Consider the following 22,739-nt stretch of genomic DNA (forward strand, 5'->3'; position numbering starts at 1 on the left):
AGCTGAGATGACACTACTCTAGCCAAGCCATTCACCACGGCAACCAGAGAATTCCAGGAAGGAATGAATGGAGAGAGGGGGATTGACCAATGGAAGTTGAGAGAATGTCAGCGTGTTCTAAAGCAACGTGTAGAGAGACAACTCATCGTCTGACGAGTCATTGGGACGTCCGGTCTGAGCTGGAGAGAGAGAGAGAGAGAGAGAGAGACAGACACAGACAGACAGACAGACAGACAGACAGACAGACAGACAGACAGACAGACAGACAGACAGACAGACAGACAGACAGACAGACAGACAGACAGACAGACAGACAGACAGACAGACAGAGAGAGAATACACTACTACCTAGTATGTATATGTGATGGAGACAGATTGGCCGTGAGGGAGCATCCAGGTGTAGCAGTGTTGGCAGAACTTGGCACATAAGTTATAGGATCAATGTAAAGAGATGTGATAAGCTGTGATGCGTGTAAAACTTATTGACTGTGTGATAAATGTAAAACATTAATACAGTTGGTACAGTCGAGGACATGGATGGTGCAGCTAGATTGCATTTCAATTAAATACCGATGACAACGAATGAGAAATCCTGAAAAGAATAGGCTTGTATTGAGACAAACTGAAGAGACACTATATATATATATATATACAGCAGTATGTGGACACCACTTCAAATTAGAGGATTCTATTTCAGCCAAACACATTGCTGACAGGTGTATAAAATCAAACACACAGCCATGCAATCTCCATAGACAAATATTGGCAGTAGAATGGCCTTACTGAAGAGCTCAGTGACTTTCAAAATGGCACCGTCATAGAATGCCACCTTTCCAACAAGTCAGTTCGTCAAATTTCTGCCCTGCTAGAGCTGCCCCGGTCAACTGTAAGTGCTGTTACTGTGAAGTGGAAACATCTAGGAGCAACAACGGCTCAGCCGTGAAGTGGTAGGCCACAAAAGCTCACAGAACGGGACCTCCGAGTGCTGAAGCGCGTAGCGCATAAAAATCGTCTGTCCTCGGTTGCATCACTCACTACCGAGTTCCAAACTGCCTCTGGAAGCAACGTCAGCACTAGGAGCTGTTCCTTGGGAGCTTCATGAAATGGGTTTCCATGGCCGAGCAGCCGCACACAAGCCTAAGATCACCATGCGCAATGCCAAGCGTCGGCTGGAGTGGTGTAAAGCTTGCCTCTGTTGCACTCTGGAGCAGCGGAAACGTGTTCTCTGGAGTGATGAATCATGCTTCACCATCTGGCAGTCCAACGGACGAATCTGGGCAGGAGAACGCTACCTGCCCCAATGCATAGTGCCAACTGTAAAGTTTGGTGGAGGAGGAATAATGGTCTGGGGCTGTTTTTCATGGTTCGGTCACCTTAGTTCCAGTGAAGGGAAATCTTAACGCTACAGCATACAATGACATTCCAGATGACTCTGTGCTTCCAACTTTGTGGCAACAGTTTGGGGAAGGCCCTTTCCTGTTTCAGCATGACAATGCCCCCGTGCACAAAGCGAGGTCCATACAGAAATGGTTTATCGAGATCAGTGTGGAAGAACTTGACTGGCCTGGACAGAGCCCTGACCTCAACACCATCAAACACCTTTGGGATGAATTGGAACACCGACTGCGAGCCAGGCCTAATCGCCCAACATCAGTGCCCAACCTCACTAATGCTCTTCTGGCTGAATGGAAGCAAGTCCCCGCAGCAATGTTCCAACATCTAGTGGAAAGCCTTCCCAGAAGAGTGGAGGCTGTTATAGCAGCAAAGGGGGGGACCAACTCCATATTAATGACTTCCCAGAAGAGTGGAGGCTGTTATAGCAGCAAAGGGGGGACCAACTCCATATTAATGACTTCCCTGAAGAGTGGAGGCTGTTATAGCAGCAAAGGGGGGACCAACTCCATATTAATGACTTCCCAGAAGAGTGGAGGCTGTTATAGCAGCAAAGGGGGGGGACCAACTCCATATTAATGACTTCCCAGAAGAGTGGAGGCTGTTATAGCAGCAAAGGGGGGGACCAACTCCATATTAATGACTTCCCAGAAGAGTGGAGGCTGTTATAGCAGCAAAGGGGGGGACCAACTCCATATTAATGACTTCCCAGAAGAGTGGAGGCTGTTATAGCAGCAAAGGGGGGACCAACTCCATATTAATGACTTCCCTGAAGAGTGGAGGCTGTTATAGCAGCAAAGGGGGGACCAACTCCATATTAATGACTTCCCTGAAGAGTGGAGGCTGTTATAGCAGCAAAGGGGGGGACCAACTCCATATTAATGACTTCCCTGAAGAGTGGAGGCTGTTATAGCAGCAAAGGGGGGACCAACTCCATATTAATGCCCATGATTTTGGAATGTGATGTTTGAAGAGCAGGTGTCCACATACTTTTGGTCATGTAGTGTAGTACTTAACTTTTAGCAACAGAGAAGAGAAACATCTGACAATGTAAGACATATGAAGATGAAAGAAGACTTACTAATTGTCTCGACAGGGTCCCCCCTACCCCCCCTAGCAGGCCAACCAAACAGCCTTCTCCTCTCTGACACTCATAATAGCAGCAGATGTTGTGGCATCTAGAAAGACTAGACGATGCTGTATGAAGACTACAGTGAGGTTACAGTACTAGACTACAGTGAGGTTACACTACTAGACTACAGTGAGGTTACACTACCAGACTACAGTGAGGTTACACTACTAGACTACAGTGAGGTTACAGTACTAGACTACAGTGAGGTTACATTACCAGACTACAGTGAGGTTACACCACTAGACTACAGTGAGGTTACACTACCAGACTACAGTGAGGTTACAGTACTACACTACAGTGAGGTTACAGTACTACACTACAGTGAGGTTACATTACCAGACTACAGTGAGGTTACATTACCAGACTACAGTGAGGTTACAGTACTAGACTACAGTGAGGTTACAGTACTACACTACAGTGAGGTTACAGTACTACACTACAGTGAGGTTACACCACTAGACTACAGTGAGGTTACAGTACCAGACTACAGTGAGGTTACAGTACCAGACTACAGTGAGGTTACAGTACTAGACTACAGTGAGGTTACATTACCAGACTACAGTGAGGTTACACCACTAGACTACAGTGAGGTTACAGTACCAGACTACAGTGAGGTTACACTACCAGACTACAGTGAGATAACACTACCAGACTACAGTGAGGTTACAGTACTAGACTACAGTGAGGTTACAGTCTAGACTACAGTGAGGTTACAGTACTAGACTACAGTGAGGTTACAGTCTAGACTACAGTGAGGTTACAGTACTAGACTACAGTGAGGTTACAGTACCAGACTACAGTGAGGTTACAGTACCAGACTACAGTGAGGTTAGACCACTAGACTACAGTGAGGTTACACTACCAGACTACAGTGAGGTTACAGTACTAGACTACATTGAGGTTACAGTACCAGACTACAGTGAGGTTACACTACCAGACTACAGTGAGGTTACAGTACCAGACTACAGTGAGGTTACAGTACCAGACAACAGTGAGGTTACATTACTAGACTACAGTGAGGTTACAGTTCTAGACTACAGTGAGGTTACAGTACCAGACTACAGTGAGGTTACAGTACCAGACTACAGTGAGGTTACACTACCAGACTACAGTGAGGTTACAGTACCAGACTACAGTGAGGTTACAGTACCAGACAACAGTGAGGTTACATTACTAGACTACAGTGAGGTTACAGTTCTAGACTACAGTGAGGTTACAGTACCAGACTACAGTGAGGTTACAGTACTAGACTACAGTGAGGTTAGACTACCAGACTACAGTGAGGTTACAGTACCAGACTACAGTGAGGTTACAGTACCAGACTACAGTGAGGTTACAGTACTAGACTACAGTGAGGTTACAGTACTACACTACAGTGAGGTTACACCACTAGACTACAGTGAGGTTACACTACTAGACTACAGTGAGGTTACATTACCAGACTACAGTGAGGTTACAGTACCAGACTACAGTGAGGTTACACTACCAGACTACAGTGAGATAACACTACCAGACTACAGTGAGGTTACAGTACTAGACTACAGTGAGGTTACAGTCTAGACTACAGTGAGGTTACACCACTAGACTACAGTGAGGTTACACTACTAGACTACAGTGAGGTTACAGTACTAGACTACAGTGAGGTTACACCACTAGACTACAGTGAGTTTACAGTACTACACTACAGTGAGGTTACAGTACTACACTACAGTGAGGTTACAGTACTAGACTACATTGAGGTTACAGTACCAGACTACAGTGAGGTTACACTACCAGACTACAGTGAGGTTACAGTACCAGACTACAGTGAGGTTCCAGTACCAGACTACAGTGAGGTTACATTACTAGACTACAGTGAGGTTACAGTTCTAGACTACAGTGAGGTTACAGTACCAGACTACAGTGAGGTTACAGTACTAGACTACAGTGAGGTTAGACTACCAGACTACAGTGAGGTTACAGTACCAGACTGCAGTGAGGTTACACCACTAGACTACAGTGAGGTTACACTACCAGACTACAGTGAGGTTACAGTACTAGACTACAGTGAGGTTACAGTACTAGACTACAGTGAGGTTACACTACCAGACTACAGTGAGGTTACAGTACCAGACTACAGTGAGTTTACAGTACCAGACTACAGTGAGGTTACAGTACTACACTACAGTGAGGTTACAGTACTAGACTACAGTGAGGTTACAGTACCAGACTACAGTGAGGTTACAGTACCAGACTACAGTGAGGTTACAGTACTAGACTACAGTGAGGTTACAGTACTAGACTACAGTAAGGTTACACCACTAGACTACAGTGAGGTTACACCACCAGACTACAGTGAGGTTACAGTACTAGACTACAGTGAGGTTACAGTACCAGACTACAGTGAGATTACAGTACTACACTACAGTGAGGTTACAGTACTAGACTACAGTGAGGTTACAGTACCAGACTACAGTGAGGTTACAGTACTACACTACAGTGAGGTTACAGTACTAGACTACAGTGAGATAACACTACCAGACTACAGTGAGGTTACAGTACTAGACTACATTGAGGTTACAGTACCAGACTACAGTGAGGTTACAGTACCAGACTACAGTGAGGTTACACTACCAGACTACAGTGAGGTTACACTACCAGACTACAGTGAGGTTACAGTACTAGACTACAGTGAGGTTACAGTACCAGACTACAGTGAGGTTACAGTACTACACTACAGTGAGGTTACAGTACTAGACTACAGTGAGGTTACATTACCAGACTACAGTGAGGTTAGACTACTAGACTACAGTGAGGTTACAGTACCAGACTACAGTGAGGTTACATTACCAGACTACAGTGAGGTTACAGTACCAGACTACAGTGAGGTTACACTACCAGACTACAGTGAGATAACACTACCAGACTACAGTGAGGTTACAGTACTAGACTACAGTGAGGTTACAGTCTAGACTACAGTGAGGTTACACCACTAGACTACAGTGAGGTTACACTACTACACTACAGTGAGGTTACAGTACTAGACTACAGTGAGGTTACACCACTAGACTACAGTGAGTTTACAGTACTACACTACAGTGAGGTTACAGTACTACACTACAGTGAGGTTACAGTACTAGACTGCATTGAGGTTACAGTACCAGACTACAGTGAGGTTACACTACCAGACTACAGTGAGGTTACAGTACCCGACTACAGTGAGGTTACAGTACCAGACTACAGTGAGGTTACATTACTAGACTACAGTGAGGTTACAGTTCTAGACTACAGTGAGGTTACAGTACCAGACTACAGTGAGGTTACAGTACTAGACTACAGTGAGGTTAGACTACCAGACTACAGTGAGGTTACAGTACCAGACTGCAGTGAGGTTACACCACTAGACTACAGTGAGGTTACACTACCAGACTACAGTGAGGTTACAGTACTAGACTACAGTGAGGTTACAGTACTAGACTACAGTGAGGTTACACTACCAGACTACAGTGAGGTTACAGTACCAGACTACAGTGAGATTACAGTACCAGACTACAGTGAGGTTACAGTACTACACTACAGTGAGGTTACAGTACTAGACTACAGTGAGGTTACAGTACCAGACTACAGTGAGGTTACAGTACCAGACTACAGTGAGGTTACAGTACTAGACTACAGTGAGGTTACAGTACTAGACTACAGTGAGTTTACACCACTAGACTACAGTGAGGTTACACCACCAGACTACAGTGAGGTTACAGTACTAGACTACAGTGAGGTTACAGTACTAGACTACAGTGAGGTTACACTACCAGACTACAGTGAGTTTACAGTTCTAGACTACAGTGAGGTTACAGTACCAGACTACAGTGAGGTTACAGTACTACACTACAGTGAGGTTACAGTACTAGACTACAGTGAGGTTACAGTACCAGACTACAGTGAGGTTACAGTACTACACTACAGTGAGGTTACAGTACTAGACTACAGTGAGATAACACTACCAGACTACAGTGAGTCCTATTGAGGTTACAGTACCAGACTACAGTGAGGTTACAGTACCAGACTACAGTGAGGTTACACTACCAGACTACAGTGAGGTTACACTACCAGACTACAGTGAGGTTACAGTACTAGACTACAGTGAGGTTACATTACCAGACTACAGTGAGGTTACAGTACCAGACTACAGTGAGGTTACAGTACTAGACTACAGTGAGGTAACAGTACTAGACTACAGTGAGGTTACACTACCAGACTACAGTGAGGTTACAGTACTAGACTACAGTGAGGTTAGACTACCAGACTACAGTGAGGTTACAGTACCAGACTACAGTGAGGTTACACCACCAGACTACAGTGAGGTTACACTACCAGACTACAGTGAGGTTACAGTACCAGACTACAGTGAGGTTACACTACCAGACTACAGTGAGGTTACACTACCAGACTACAGTGAGGTTACAGTACCAGACTACAGTGAGATTACAGTACCACACTACAGTGAGGTTACAGTACTACACTACAGTGAGGTTACATTACCAGACTACAGTGAGGTTACACTACCAGACTACAGTGAGGTTACAGTACCAGACTACAGTGAGGTTACATTACCAGACTACAGTGAGGTTACAGTACCAGACTACAGTGAGGTTACACCACCAGACTACAGTGAGATAACACCACCAGACTACAGTGAGGTTACAGTACTAGACTACAGTGAGGTTACAGTCTAGACTACAGTGAGGTTACACCACTAGACTACAGTGAGTTTACACTACTAGACTACAGTGAGGTTACAGTACCAGACTACAGTGAGGTTACAGTACTACACTACAGTGAGTTTACAGTACTAGACTACAGTGAGGTTACACTACTAGACTACAGTGAGGTTACAGTACTACACTACAGTGAGGTTACAGCACTAGACTACAGTGAGTTTACAGTACCAGACTACAGTGAGGTTACAGTACTACACTACATTGAGGTTACAGTACCAGACTACATTGAGGTTACAGTACCAGACTACAGTGAGGTTACACTACCAGACTACAGTGAGGTTACAGTACCCGACTACAGTGAGGTTACAGTACCAGACTACAGTGAGGTTACATTACTAGACTACAGTGAGGTTACACTTCTAGACTACAGTGAGGTTACACTACCAGACTACAGTGAGGTTACAGTACTAGACTACAGTGAGGTTACACTACCAGACTACAGTGAGGTTACAGTACCAGACTGCAGTGAGGTTACAGCACTAGACTACAGTGAGGTTACACTACCAGACTACAGTGAGGTTACAGTACTAGACTACAGTGAGGTTACAGTACCAGACTACAGTGAGGTTACACTACCAGACTACAGTGAGGTTACAGTACCAGACTACAGTGAGATTACAGTACCAGACTACAGTGAGGTTACAGTACCACACTACAGTGAGGTTACAGTACCAGACTACAGTGAGGTTACACCACTAGACTACAGTGAGGTTACAGTACCAGACTACAGTGAGGTTACAGTACCAGACTACAGTGAGGTTACAGTACTAGACTACAGTGAGTTTACACCACTAGACTACAGTGAGGTTACAGTACCACACTACAGTGAGGTTACAGTACTAGACTACAGTGAGGTTACAGTACTAGACTACAGTGAGTTTACACTACCAGACTACAGTGAGTTTACACTTCCAGACTACAGTGAGGTTACACCACTAGACTACAGTGAGGTTACAGTACCAGACTACAGTGAGGTTACAGTACCAGACTACAGTGAGGTTACACTACCAGACTACAGTGAGGTTACAGTACGAGACTACAGTGAGGTTACAGTACTAGACTACAGTGAGGTTACAGTACTAGACTACAGTGAGGTTACACCACTAGACTACAGTGAGGTTACAGTACCAGACTACAGTGAGGTTACAGTACTAGACTACAGTGAGGTTACACTACCAGACTACAGTGAGGTTACAGTACTAGACTACAGTGAGGTTACAGCACTAGACTACAGTGAGGTTACAGTACCAGACTACAGTGAGGTTACAGTACTACACTACAGTGAGGTTACAGTACTAGACTACAGTGAGATTACACTACCAGACTACAGTGAGGTTACAGTACTAGACTACAGTGAGGTTACAGTACCAGACTACAGTGAGGTTACACTACCAGACTACAGTGAGGTTACACTACCAGACTACAGTGAGGTTACACTACCAGACTACAGTGAGGTTACAGTACCAGACTACAGTGAGGTTACAGTACCAGACTACAGTGAGGTTACACTACCAGACTACAGTGAGGTTACACTACCAGACTACAGTGAGGTTACAGTACTAGACTACAGTGAGGTTACAGTACTAGACTACAGTGAGGTTACACCACTAGACTACAGTGAGGTTACACTACTAGACTACAGTGAGGTTACAGTACCAGACTACAGTGAGGTTACACCACTAGACTACAGTGAGTTTACAGTACCAGACTACAGTGAGGTTACAGTACTACACTACAGTGAGGTTACAGTACTAGACTACATTGAGGTTACAGTACCAGACTACAGTGAGGTTACACTACCAGACTACAGTGAGGTTACAGTACCAGACTACAGTGAGGTTACAGTACCAGACTACAGTGAGGTTACAGTACTAGACTACAGTGAGGTTACAGTTCTAGACTACAGTGAGGTTACACTACCAGACTACAGTGAGGTTACAGTACCAGACTACAGTGAGGTTACACTACCAGACTACAGTGAGGTTACAGTACCAGACTACAGTGAGGTTACACCACTAGACTACAGTGAGGTTACACTACCAGACTACAGTGAGGTTACAGTACTAGACTACAGTGAGGTTACAGTACTAGACTACAGTGAGGTTACACTACCAGACTACAGTGAGGTTACAGTACCAGACTACAGTGAGTTTACAGTACCAGACTACAGTGAGGTTACAGTACTACACTACAGTGAGTTTACAGTACTAGACTACAGTGAGGTTACAGTACCAGACTACAGTGAGGTTACAGTACCAGACTACAGTGAGGTTACAGTACTAGACTACAGTGAGGTTACAGTACTAGACTACAGTAAGGTTACACCACTAGACTACAGTGAGGTTACACCACCAGACTACAGTGAGGTTACAGTACTAGACTACAGTGAGGTTACAGTACTAGACAACAGTGAGGTTACACTACCAGACTACAGTGAGTTTACAGTTCTAGACTACAGTGAGATAACACTACCAGACTACAGTGAGGTTACAGTACTAGACTACATTGAGGTTACAGTACCAGACTACAGTGAGGTTACAGTACCAGACTACAGTGAGGTTACACTACCAGACTACAGTGAGGTTACACTACCAGACTACAGTGAGGTTACAGTACTAGACTACAGTGAGGTTACAGTACCAGACTACAGTGAGGTTACAGTACCAGACTACAGTGAGATTACAGTACTACACTACAGTGAGGTTACAGTACTAGACTACAGTGAGGTTACAGTACCAGACTACAGTGAGGTTACAGTACTACACTACAGTGAGGTTACAGTACTAGACTACAGTGAGATAACACTACCAGACTACAGTGAGGTTACAGTACTAGACTACATTGAGGTTACAGTACCAGACTACAGTGAGGTTACAGTACCAGACTACAGTGAGGTTACACTACCAGACTACAGTGAGGTTACACTACCAGACTACAGTGAGGTTACAGTACTAGACTACAGTGAGGTTACAGTACCAGACTACAGTGAGGTTACAGTACTACACTACAGTGAGGTTACAGTACTAGACTACAGTGAGGTTACATTACCAGACTACAGTGAGGTTAGACTACTAGACTACAGTGAGGTTACAGTACCAGACTACAGTGAGGTTACATTACCAGACTACAGTGAGGTTACAGTACCAGACTACAGTGAGGTTACACTACCAGACTACAGTGAGATAACACTACCAGACTACAGTGAGGTTACAGTACTAGACTACAGTGAGGTTACAGTCTAGACTACAGTGAGGTTACACCACTAGACTACAGTGAGGTTACACTACTAGACTACAGTGAGGTTACAGTACTAGACTACAGTGAGGTTACAGTACTCAGACTACAGTGAGGTTACAGTACTACACTACAGTGAGGTTACAGTACTAGACTACATTGAGGTTACAGTACCAGACTACAGTGAGGTTACACTACCAGACTACAGTGAGGTTACAGTACCAGACTACAGTGAGGTTACAGTACCAGACTACAGTGAGGTTACATTACTAGACTACAGTGAGGTTACAGTTCTAGACTACAGTGAGGTTACAGTACCAGACTACAGTGAGGTTACAGTACTAGACTACAGTGAGGTTAGACTACCAGACTACAGTGAGGTTACAGTACCAGACTGCAGTGAGGTTACACCACTAGACTACAGTGAGGTTACACTACCAGACTACAGTGAGGTTACAGTACTAGACTACAGTGAGGTTACAGTACTAGACTACAGTGAGGTTACACTACCAGACTACAGTGAGGTTACAGTACCAGACTACAGTGAGATTACAGTACCAGACTACAGTGAGGTTACAGTACTACACTACAGTGAGGTTACAGTACTAGACTACAGTGAGGTTACAGTACCAGACTACAGTGAGGTTACAGTACCAGACTACAGTGAGGTTACAGTACTAGACTACAGTGAGGTTACAGTACTAGACTACAGTGAGTTTACACCACTAGACTACAGTGAGGTTACACCACCAGACTACAGTGAGGTTACAGTACTAGACTACAGTGAGGTTACAGTACTAGACTACAGTGAGGTTACACTACCAGACTACAGTGAGTTTACAGTTCTAGACTACAGTGAGGTTACAGTACCAGACTACAGTGAGGTTACAGTACTACACTACAGTGAGGTTACAGTACTAGACTACAGTGAGGTTACAGTACCAGACTACAGTGAGGTTACAGTACTACACTACAGTGAGGTTACAGTACTAGACTACAGTGAGATAACACTACCAGACTACATTGAGGTTACAGTACCAGACTACAGTGAGGTTACAGTACCAGACTACAGTGAGGTTACACTACCAGACTACAGTGAGGTTACACTACCAGACTACAGTGAGGTTAGAGTACTAGACTACAGTGAGGTTACATTACCAGACTACAGTGAGGTTACAGTACCAGACTACAGTGAGGTTACAGTACTAGACTACAGTGAGATAACACTACCAGACTACAGTGAGGTTACAGTACTAGACTACATTGAGGTTACAGTACCAGACTACAGTGAGGTTACAGTACCAGACTACAGTGAGGTTACACTACCAGACTACAGTGAGGTTACACTACCAGACTACAGTGAGGTTACACTACCAGACTACAGTGAGGTTACACTACCAGACTACAGTGAGGTTACAGTACTAGACTACAGTGAGGTTACAGTACCAGACTACAGTGAGGTTACAGTACTACACTACAGTGAGGTTACAGTACTAGACTACAGTGAGGTTACATTACCAGACTACAGTGAGGTTAGACTACTAGACTACAGTGAGGTTACAGTACCAGACTACAGTGAGGTTACATTACCAGACTACAGTGAGGTTACAGTACCAGACTACAGTGAGGTTACACTACCAGACTACAGTGAGATAACACTACCAGACTACAGTGAGGTTACAGTACTAGACTACAGTGAGGTTACAGTCTAGACTACAGTGAGGTTACACCACTAGACTACAGTGAGGTTACACTACTAGACTACAGTGAGGTTACAGTACTAGACTACAGTGAGGTTACACCACTAGACTACAGTGAGTTTACAGTACTACACTACAGTGAGGTTACAGTACTACACTACAGTGAGGTTACAGTACTAGACTGCATTGAGGTTACAGTACCAGACTACAGTGAGGTTACACTACCAGACTACAGTGAGGTTACAGTACCCGACTACAGTGAGGTTACAGTACCAGACTACAGTGAGGTTACATTACTAGACTACAGTGAGGTTACAGTTCTAGACTACAGTGAGGTTACAGTACCAGACTACAGTGAGGTTACAGTACTAGACTACAGTGAGGTTAGACTACCAGACTACAGTGAGGTTACAGTACCAGACTGCAGTGAGGTTACACCACTAGACTACAGTGAGGTTACACTACCAGACTACAGTGAGGTTACAGTACTAGACTACAGTGAGGTTACAGTACCAGACTACAGTGAGGTTACAGTACCAGACTACAGTGAGGTTACATTACTAGACTACAGTGAGGTTACAGTACTAGACTACAGTGAGGTTACAGTACTACACTACAGTGAGGTTACAGTACTAGACTACAGTGAGGTTACAGTACCAGACTACAGTGAGGTTACAGTACCAGACTACAGTGAGGTTACAGTACTAGACTACAGTGAGGTTACAGTACTAGACTACAGTGAGTTTACACCACTAGACTACAGTGAGGTTACACCACCAGACTACAGTGAGGTTACAGTACTAGACTACAGTGAGGTTACAGTACTAGACTACAGTGAGGTTACACTACCAGACTACAGTGAGTTTACAGTTCTAGACTACAGTGAGGTTACAGTACCAGACTACAGTGAGGTTACAGTACTACACTACAGTGAGGTTACAGTACTAGACTACAGTGAGGTTACAGTACCAGACTACAGTGAGGTTACAGTACTACACTACAGTGAGGTTACAGTACCAGACTACAGTGAGGTTACAGTACTAGACTACATTGAGGTTACAGTACCAGACTACAGTGAGGTTACAGTACCAGACTACAGTGAGGTTACACTACCAGACTACAGTGAGGTTACACTACCAGACTACAGTGAGGTTACAGTACTAGACTACAGTGAGGTTACAGTACCAGACTACAGTGAGGTTACAGTACCAGACTACAGTGAGGTTACATTACTAGACTACAGTGAGGTTACAGTTCTAGACTACAGTGAGGTTACAGTACCAGACTACAGTGAGGTTACAGTACTAGACTACAGTGAGGTTAGACTACCAGACTACAGTGAGGTTACAGTACCAGACTACAGTGAGGTTACACCACTAGACTACAGTGAGGTTACACTACCAGACTACAGTGAGGTTACAGTACTAGACTACAGTGAGGTTACAGTACTAGACTACAGTGAGGTTACACTACCAGACTACAGTGAGGTTACAGTACCAGACTACAGTGAGATTACAGTACCAGACTACAGTGAGGTTACAGTACTACACTACAGTGAGGTTACAGTACTAGACTACAGTGAGGTTACACTACCAGACTACAGTGAGGTTACAGTACCAGACTACAGTGAGGTTACAGTACTAGACAACAGTGAAGTTACAGTACTAGACTACAGTGAGGTTACACCACCAGACTACAGTGAGGTCACACCACCAGACTACAGTGAGGTTACAGTACTAGACTACAGTGAGGTTACAGTACTAGACTACAGTGAGGTTACACTACCAGACTACAGTGAGTTTACAGTTCTAGACTACAGTGAGGTTACAGTACCAGACTACAATGAGGTTACAGTACTACACTACAGTGAGTTTACAGTACTAGACTACAGTGAGGTTACAGTACCAGACTACAGTGAGGTTACAGTACTACACTACAGTGAGGTTACAGTACTAGACTACAGTGAGATAACACTACCAGACTACAGTGAGGTTACAGTACTAGACTACATTGAGGTTACAGTACCAGACTACAGTGAGGTTACAGTACCAGACTACAGTGAGGTTACACTACCAGACTACAGTGAGGTTACACTACCAGACTACAGTGAGGTTACAGTACTAGACTACAGTGAGGTTACATTACCAGACTACAGTGAGGTTAGACGACTAGACTACAGTGAGGTTACACTACCAGACTACAGTGAGGTTACAGTACTAGACTACAGTGAGGTTACAGTACCAGACTACAGTGAGGTTACAGTACCAGACTACAGTGAGGTTACAGTACCAGACTACAGTGCAGTGAGGTTACACTACCAGACTACAGTGAGGTTACAGCACTAGACTACATTGAGGTTACAGTACCAGACTACAGTGAGGTTACACTACCAGACTACAGTGAGGTTACAGTACTAGACTACAGTGAGGTTACAGTACCAGACTACAGTGAGGTTACAGTACCAGACTACAGTGAGGTTACAGTACCAGACTACAGTGAGGTTAGACCACTAGACTACAGTGAGGTTACAGTACCAGACTACAGTGAGGTTACAGTACCAGACTACAGTGAGGTTACAGTACCAGACTACAGTGAGGTTACAGTACTAGACTACAGTGAGGTTACACCACTAGACTACAGTGAGGTTACACTACCAGACTACAGTGAGGTTACAGTACTAGACTACAGTGAGGTTACAGTACTAGACTACAGTGAGGTTACACTACCAGACTACAGTGAGGTTACACTACCAGACTACAGTGAGATTACAGTACTAGACTACAGTGAGGTTACACTACTAGACTACAGTGAGGTTACAGTACTAGACTACAGTGAGGTTACACTACCAGACTACAGTGAGGTTACAGTACCAGACTACAGTGAGGTTACAGTACTAGACTACAGTGAGGTTACAGTACTAGACTACAGTGAGGTTACACCACCAGACTACAGTGAGGTTACACCACCAGACTACAGTGAGGTTACACCACTAGACTACAGTGAGGTTACAGTACTACACTACAGTGAGGTTACAGTACTAGACTACAGTGAGGTTACAGTACCAGACTACAGTGAGGTTACAGTACTAGACTACAGTGAGGTTACACCACTAGACTACAGTGAGGTTACAGTACCAGACTACAGTGAGGTTACAGTACTAGACTACAGTGAGGTTACAGTACTAGACTACAGTGAGGTTACACCACCAGACTACAGTGAGGTCACAGCACTAGACTACAGTGAGGTTACAGTACTAGACTACAGTGAGGTTACAGTACCAGACTACAGTGAGGTTACACTACCAGACTACAGTGAGTTTACAGTTCTAGACTACAGTGAGGTTACAGTACCAGACTACAGTGAGGTTACAGTACTAGACTACAGTGAGTTTACAGTACCAGACTACAGTGAGGTTACAGTACCAGACTACAGTGAGGTTACAGTACTACACTACAGTGAGGTTACAGTACTAGACTACAGTGAGATTACACTACCAGACTACAGTGAGGTTACAGTACTAGACTACATTGAGGTTACAGTACCCAGACTACAGTGAGGTTACAGTACCAGACTACAGTGAGTTTACACTACCAGACTACAGTGAGGTTACACTACCAGACTACAGTGAGGTTACAGTACTAGACTACAGTGAGGTTACATTACCAGACTACAGTGAGGTTAGACGACTAGACTACAGTGAGGTTACACTACCAGACTACAGTGAGGTTACAGTACTAGACTACAGTGAGGTTACAGTACCAGACTACAGTGAGATTACAGTACTACACTACAGTGAGGTTACAGTACTAGACTACAGTGAGGTTACAGTACCAGACTACAGTGAGGTTACAGTACTACACTACAGTGAGGTTACAGTACTAGACTACAGTGAGATAACACTACCAGACTACAGTGAGTTACAGTACCAGACTACAGTGAGGTTACAGTACTAGACTACAGTGAGGTTACACTACCAGACTACAGTGAGGTTACAGTACCAGACTACAGTGAGGTTACACTACCAGACTACAGTGAGGTTACAGTACCAGACTACAGTGAGGTTACAGTACCAGACTACAGTGAGGTTACACTACCAGACTACAGTGAGGTTACACTACCAGACTACAGTGAGGTTACAGTACTAGACTACAGTGAGGTTACAGTACCAGACTACAGTGAGGTTACACTACTACACTACAGTGAGGTTACAGTACTAGACTACAGTGAGGTTACATTACCAGACTACAGTGAGGTTACACTACTAGACTACAGTGAGGTTACAGTACCAGACTACAGTGAGGTTACATTACCAGACTACAGTGAGGTTACAGTACCAGACTACAGTGAGGTTACACTACCAGACTACAGTGAGGTTACACTACCAGACTACAGTGAGGTTACAGTACTAGACTACAGTGAGGTTACAGTCCAGACTACAGTGAGGTTACACCACTAGACTACAGTGAGGTTACACTACTAGACTACAGTGAGGTTACAGTACTAGACTACAGTGAGGTTACACCACTAGACTACAGTGAGTTTACAGTACTACACTACAGTGAGGTTACAGTACTACACTACAGTGAGGTTACAGTACCAGACTGCATTGAGGTTACACTACCAGACTACAGTGAGGTTACACTACCAGACTACAGTGAGGTTACAGTACCCGACTACAGTGAGGTTACAGTACCAGACTACAGTGAGGTTACACTACTAGACTACAGTGAGGTTACAGTACTAGACTACAGTGAGGTTACAGTACCAGACTACAGTGAGGTTACAGTACCAGACTACAGTGAGGTTACACTACCAGACTACAGTGAGGTTACAGTACCAGACTACAGTGAGGTTACAGTACCAGACTACAGTGAGGTTACACTACCAGACTACAGTGAGGTTACACTACTAGACTACAGTGAGGTTACACCACTAGACTACAGTGAGGTTACACTACCAGACTACAGTGAGGTTACAGTACCAGACTACAGTGAGATTACAGTACCAGACTACAGTGAGGTTACACTACCAGACTACAGTGAGGTTACAGTACTAGACTACAGTGAGGTTACAGTACCAGACTACAGTGAGGTTACACTACCAGACTACAGTGAGGTTACAGTACCAGACTACAGTGAGGTTACAGTACCAGACTACAGTGAGGTTACAGTACTACACTACAGTGAGGTTACAGTACTAGACTACAGTGAGGTTACACCACCAGACTACAGTGAGGTTACAGTACTAGACTACAGTGAGTTACACCACTAGACTACAGTGAGGTTACACTACCAGACTACAGTGAGGTTACAGTACTAGACTACAGTGAGTTTACAGCACCAGACTACAGTGAGGTTACACTACCAGACTACAGTGAGGTTACAGTACTAGACTACAGTGAGGTTACAGTACTAGACTACAGTGAGGTTACACTACCACACTACAGTGAGGTTACAGTACTAGACTACAGTGAGGTTACACTACCAGACTACAGTGAGGTTACACTACCACACTACAGTGAGGTTACAGTACCAGACTACAGTGAGGTTACAGTACCAGACTACAGTGAGGTTACACTACCAGACTACAGTGAGGTTACACTACTAGACTACAGTGAGGTTACAGTACTAGACTACAGTGAGGTTACAGTACCAGACTACAGTGAGGTTACAGTACCAGACTACAGTGAGGTTACAGTACTAGACTACAGTGAGGTTACACTACCAGACTACAGTGAGGTTACAGTACCAGACTACAGTGAGGTTACAGTACCAGACTACAGTGAGGTTACAGTACCAGACTACAGTGAGGTTACACTACTAGACTACAGTGAGGTTACACTACCAGACTACAGTGAGGTTACACTACCAGACTACAGTGAGGTTACAGTACCAGACTACAGTGAGGTTACAGCACCAGACTACAGTGAGGTTACACTACCACACTACAGTGAGGTTACAGTACTAGACTACAGTGAGGTTACACTACCAGACTACAGTGAGGTTACACTACTAGACTACAGTGAGGTTACACCACCAGCCTACAGTGAGGTTACAGTACTAGACTACAGTGAGGTTACAGTACCAGACTACAGTGAGGTTACAGTACCAGACTACAGTGAGGTTACACCACTAGACTACAGTGAGGTTACACTACCAGACTACAGTGAGGTTACACTACCAGACTACAGTGAGGTTACACTACCAGACTACAGTGAGGTTACAGTACTAGACTACAGTGAGGTTACAGCACCAGACTACAGTGAGGTTACAGTACCACACTACAGTGAGGTTACAGTACTAGACTACAGTGAGGTTACATTACCAGACTACAGTGAGGTTACACTACTAGACTACAGTGAGGTTACAGTACCAGACTACAGTGAGGTTACATTACCAGACTACAGTGAGGTTACAGTACCAGACTACAGTGAGGTTACACTACCAGACTACAGTGAGATTACAGTACCAGACTACAGTGAGGTTACAGTACTAGACTACAGTGAGGTTACAGTCTAGACTACAGTGAGGTTACACCACTAGACTACAGTGAGGTTACACTACTAGACTACAGTGAGGTTACAGTACTAGACTACAGTGAGGTTACACCACTAGACTACAGTGAGTTTACACTACTACACTACAGTGAGGTTACAGTACTACACTACAGTGAGGTTACAGTACTAGACTGCATTGAGGTTACAGTACCAGACTACAGTGAGGTTACACTACCAGACTACAGTGAGGTTACAGTACCAGACTACAGTGAGGTTACAGTACCAGACTACAGTGAGGTTACATTACCAGACTACAGTGAGGTTACAGTACTAGACTACAGTGAGGTTACAGTACCAGACTACAGTGAGGTTACAGTACTAGACTACAGTGAGGTTACACACTACATGAGGTTACCCAGACTACAGTGAGGTTACAGTACCAGACTACAGTGAGGTTACACCACTAGACTACAGTGAGGTTACACTACCAGACTACAGTGAGGTTACAGTACTAGACTACAGTGAGGTTACAGTACCAGACTACAGTGAGGTTACAGTACCAGACTACAGTGAGGTTACATCACTAGACTACAGTGAGGTTACAGTACTAGACTACAGTGAGGTTACAGTACCAGACTACAGTGAGGTTACAGTACTAGACTACAGTGAGGTTACAGTACTAGACTACAGTGAGGTTACAGTACCAGACTACAGTGAGGTTACACTACTAGACTACAGTGAGGTTACACTACCAGACTACAGTGAGGTTACAGTACTAGACTACAGTGAGGTTACACCACTAGACTACAGTGAGGTTACAGTACTAGACTACAGTGAGGTTACAGTACCAGACTACAGTGAGGTTACACTACCAGACTACAGTGAGGTTACACTACCAGACTACAGTGAGGTTACAGTACCAGACTACAGTGAGGTTACAGTACCAGACTACAGTGAGGTTACAGTACCAGACTACAGTGAGGTTACAGTACTAGACTACAGTGAGGTTACAGTACTAGACTACAGTGAGGTTACAGTACCAGACTACAGTGAGGTTACACCACTAGACTACAGTGAGGTTACAGTACCAGACTACAGTGAGATTACAGTACCAGACTACAGTGAGGTTACACTACCAGACTACAGTGAGGTTACACTACCAGACTACAGTGAGGTTACAGTACTAGACTACAGTGAGGTTACAGTACCAGACTACAGTGAGGTTACAGTACTAGACTACAGTGAGGTTACAGTACCAGACTACAGTGAGGTTACACTACCAGACTACAGTGAGGTTACAGTACCAGACTACAGTGAGGTTACACCACTAGACTACAGTGAGGTTACAGTACTAGACTACAGTGAGGTTACAGTACTAGACTACAGTGAGGTTACACTACCAGACTACAGTGAGGTTACAGTACTAGACTACAGTGAGTTAGACCACTAGACTACAGTGAGGTTACAGTACTAGACTACAGTGAGGTTACAGTACTAGACTACAGTGAGGTTACAGTACTAGACTACAGTGAGGTTACACTACCAGACTACAGTGAGGTTACAGTACTAGACTACAGTGAGGTTACAGTACTAGACTACAGTGAGGTTACACTACCAGACTACAGTGAGGTTACAGTACCAGACTACAGTGAGGTTACACTACCAGACTACAGTGAGGTTACACTACCAGACTACAGTGAGGTTACAGTACTAGACTACAGTGAGGTTACAGTACCAGACTACAGTGAGGTTACAGTACCAGACTACAGTGAGGTTACAGTACCAGACTACAGTGAGGTTACACCACCAGACTACAGTGAGGTTACAGTACTACACTACAGTGAGGTTACAGTACTAGACTACAGTGAGGTTACAGTACCAGACTACAGTGAGGTTACAGTACTAGACTACAGTGAGGTTACACTACCAGACTACAGTGAGGTTACACTACCAGACTACAGTGAGGTTACAGTACTAGACTACATTGAGGTTACAGTACCAGACTACAGTGAGGTTACAGTACCAGACTACAGTGAGGTTACACTACCAGACTACAGTGAGGTTACACTACCAGACTACAGTGAGGTTACAGTACTAGACTACAGTGAGGTTACAGTACCAGACTACAGTGAGGTTACAGTACTAGACTACAGTGAGGTTACACTACCAGACTACAGTGAGGTTACAGTACTAGACTACAGTGAGGTTACACCACTAGACTACAGTGAGTTTACAGTACCACACTACAGTGAGGTTACAGTACTACACTACAGTGAGGTTACACTACCAGACTACAGTGAGGTTACAGTACTAGACTACATTGAGGTTACAGTACCAGACTACAGTGAGGTTACACTACCAGACTACAGTGAGGTTACAGTACCAGACTACAGTGAGGTTACAGTACCAGACTACAGTGAGGTTACAGTACCAGACTACAGTGAGGTTACACTACCAGACTACAGTGAGGTTACAGTACCAGACTACAGTGAGGTTACAGTACTAGACTACATTGAGGTTACAGTACCAGACTACAGTGAGGTTACAGTACCAGACTACAGTGAGGTTACACTACTAGACTACAGTGAGGTTACAGTACCAGACTACAGTGAGGTTACAGTACTACACTACAGTGAGGTTACAGTACCAGACTACAGTGAGGTTACACCACTAGACTACAGTGAGGTTACAGTACTAGACTACAGTGAGGTTACAGTACTAGACTACAGTGAGGTTACACCACCAGACTACAGTGAGTTTACAGTACTAGACTACAGTGAGGTTACAGTACCACACTACAGTGAGGTTACAGTACTAGACTACAGTGAGGTTACAGTACTAGACTACAGTGAGGTTACACTACCAGACTACAGTGAGGTTACACTACCAGACTACAGTGAGGTTACAGTACTAGACTACAGTGAGGTTACACTACCAGACTACAGTGAGGTTACACTACCAGACTACAGTGAGGTTACACTACCAGACTACAGTGAGGTTACAGTACCAGACTACAGTGAGGTTACAGTACCAGACTACAGTGAGGTTACAGTACTAGACTACAGTGAGGTTACAGTACTAGACTACAGTGAGGTTACACTACCAGACTACAGTGAGGTTACAGTACTAGACTACAGTGAGGTTACAGTACTAGACTACAGTGAGGTTACACTACCAGACTACAGTGAGGTTACAGTACCAGACTACAGTGAGGTTACACTACCAGACTACAGTGAGGTTACACTACTAGACTACAGTGAGGTTACAGTACTAGACTACAGTGAGGTTACACTACCAGACTACAGTGAGGTTACACTACCAGACTACAGTGAGGTTACAGTACTAGACTACAGTGAGGTTACAGTACCAGACTACAGTGAGGTTACACTACCAGACTACAGTGAGGTTACACTACCAGACTACAGTGAGGTTACAGTACCAGACTACAGTGAGGTTACACTACTAGACTACAGTGAGGTTACAGTACCAGACTACAGTGAGGTTACACTACCAGACTACAGTGAGGTTACAGTACCAGACTACAGTGAGGTTACAGCTACCAGACTACAGTGAGATAACACTACCAGACTACAGTGAGGTTACAGTACTAGACTACAGTGAGGTTACAGTACCAGACTACAGTGAGGTTACACCCACTAGACTACAGTGAGGTTACAGTACTAGACTACAGTGAGGTTACAGTACCAGACTACAGTGAGGTTACAGCACTAGACTACAGTGAGTTTACAGTACCACACTACAGTGAGGTTACAGTACCACACTACAGTGAGGTTACAGTACTAGACTACAGTGAGGTTACACTACCAGACTACAGTGAGGTTACACTACCAGACTACAGTGAGGTTACAGTACTAGACTACAGTGAGGTTACACTACCAGACTACAGTGAGGTTACAGTACCAGACTACAGTGAGGTTACACTACCAGACTACAGTGAGGTTACAGTACCAGACTACAGTGAGGTTACAGTACAGACTACAGTGAGGTTACACTACCAGACTACAGTG

Source organism: Salmo salar, chromosome ssa05 (assembly GCF_905237065.1).
Source record: "Salmo salar chromosome ssa05, Ssal_v3.1, whole genome shotgun sequence".
Lineage (NCBI taxonomy): Eukaryota > Metazoa > Chordata > Actinopteri > Salmoniformes > Salmonidae > Salmo > Salmo salar.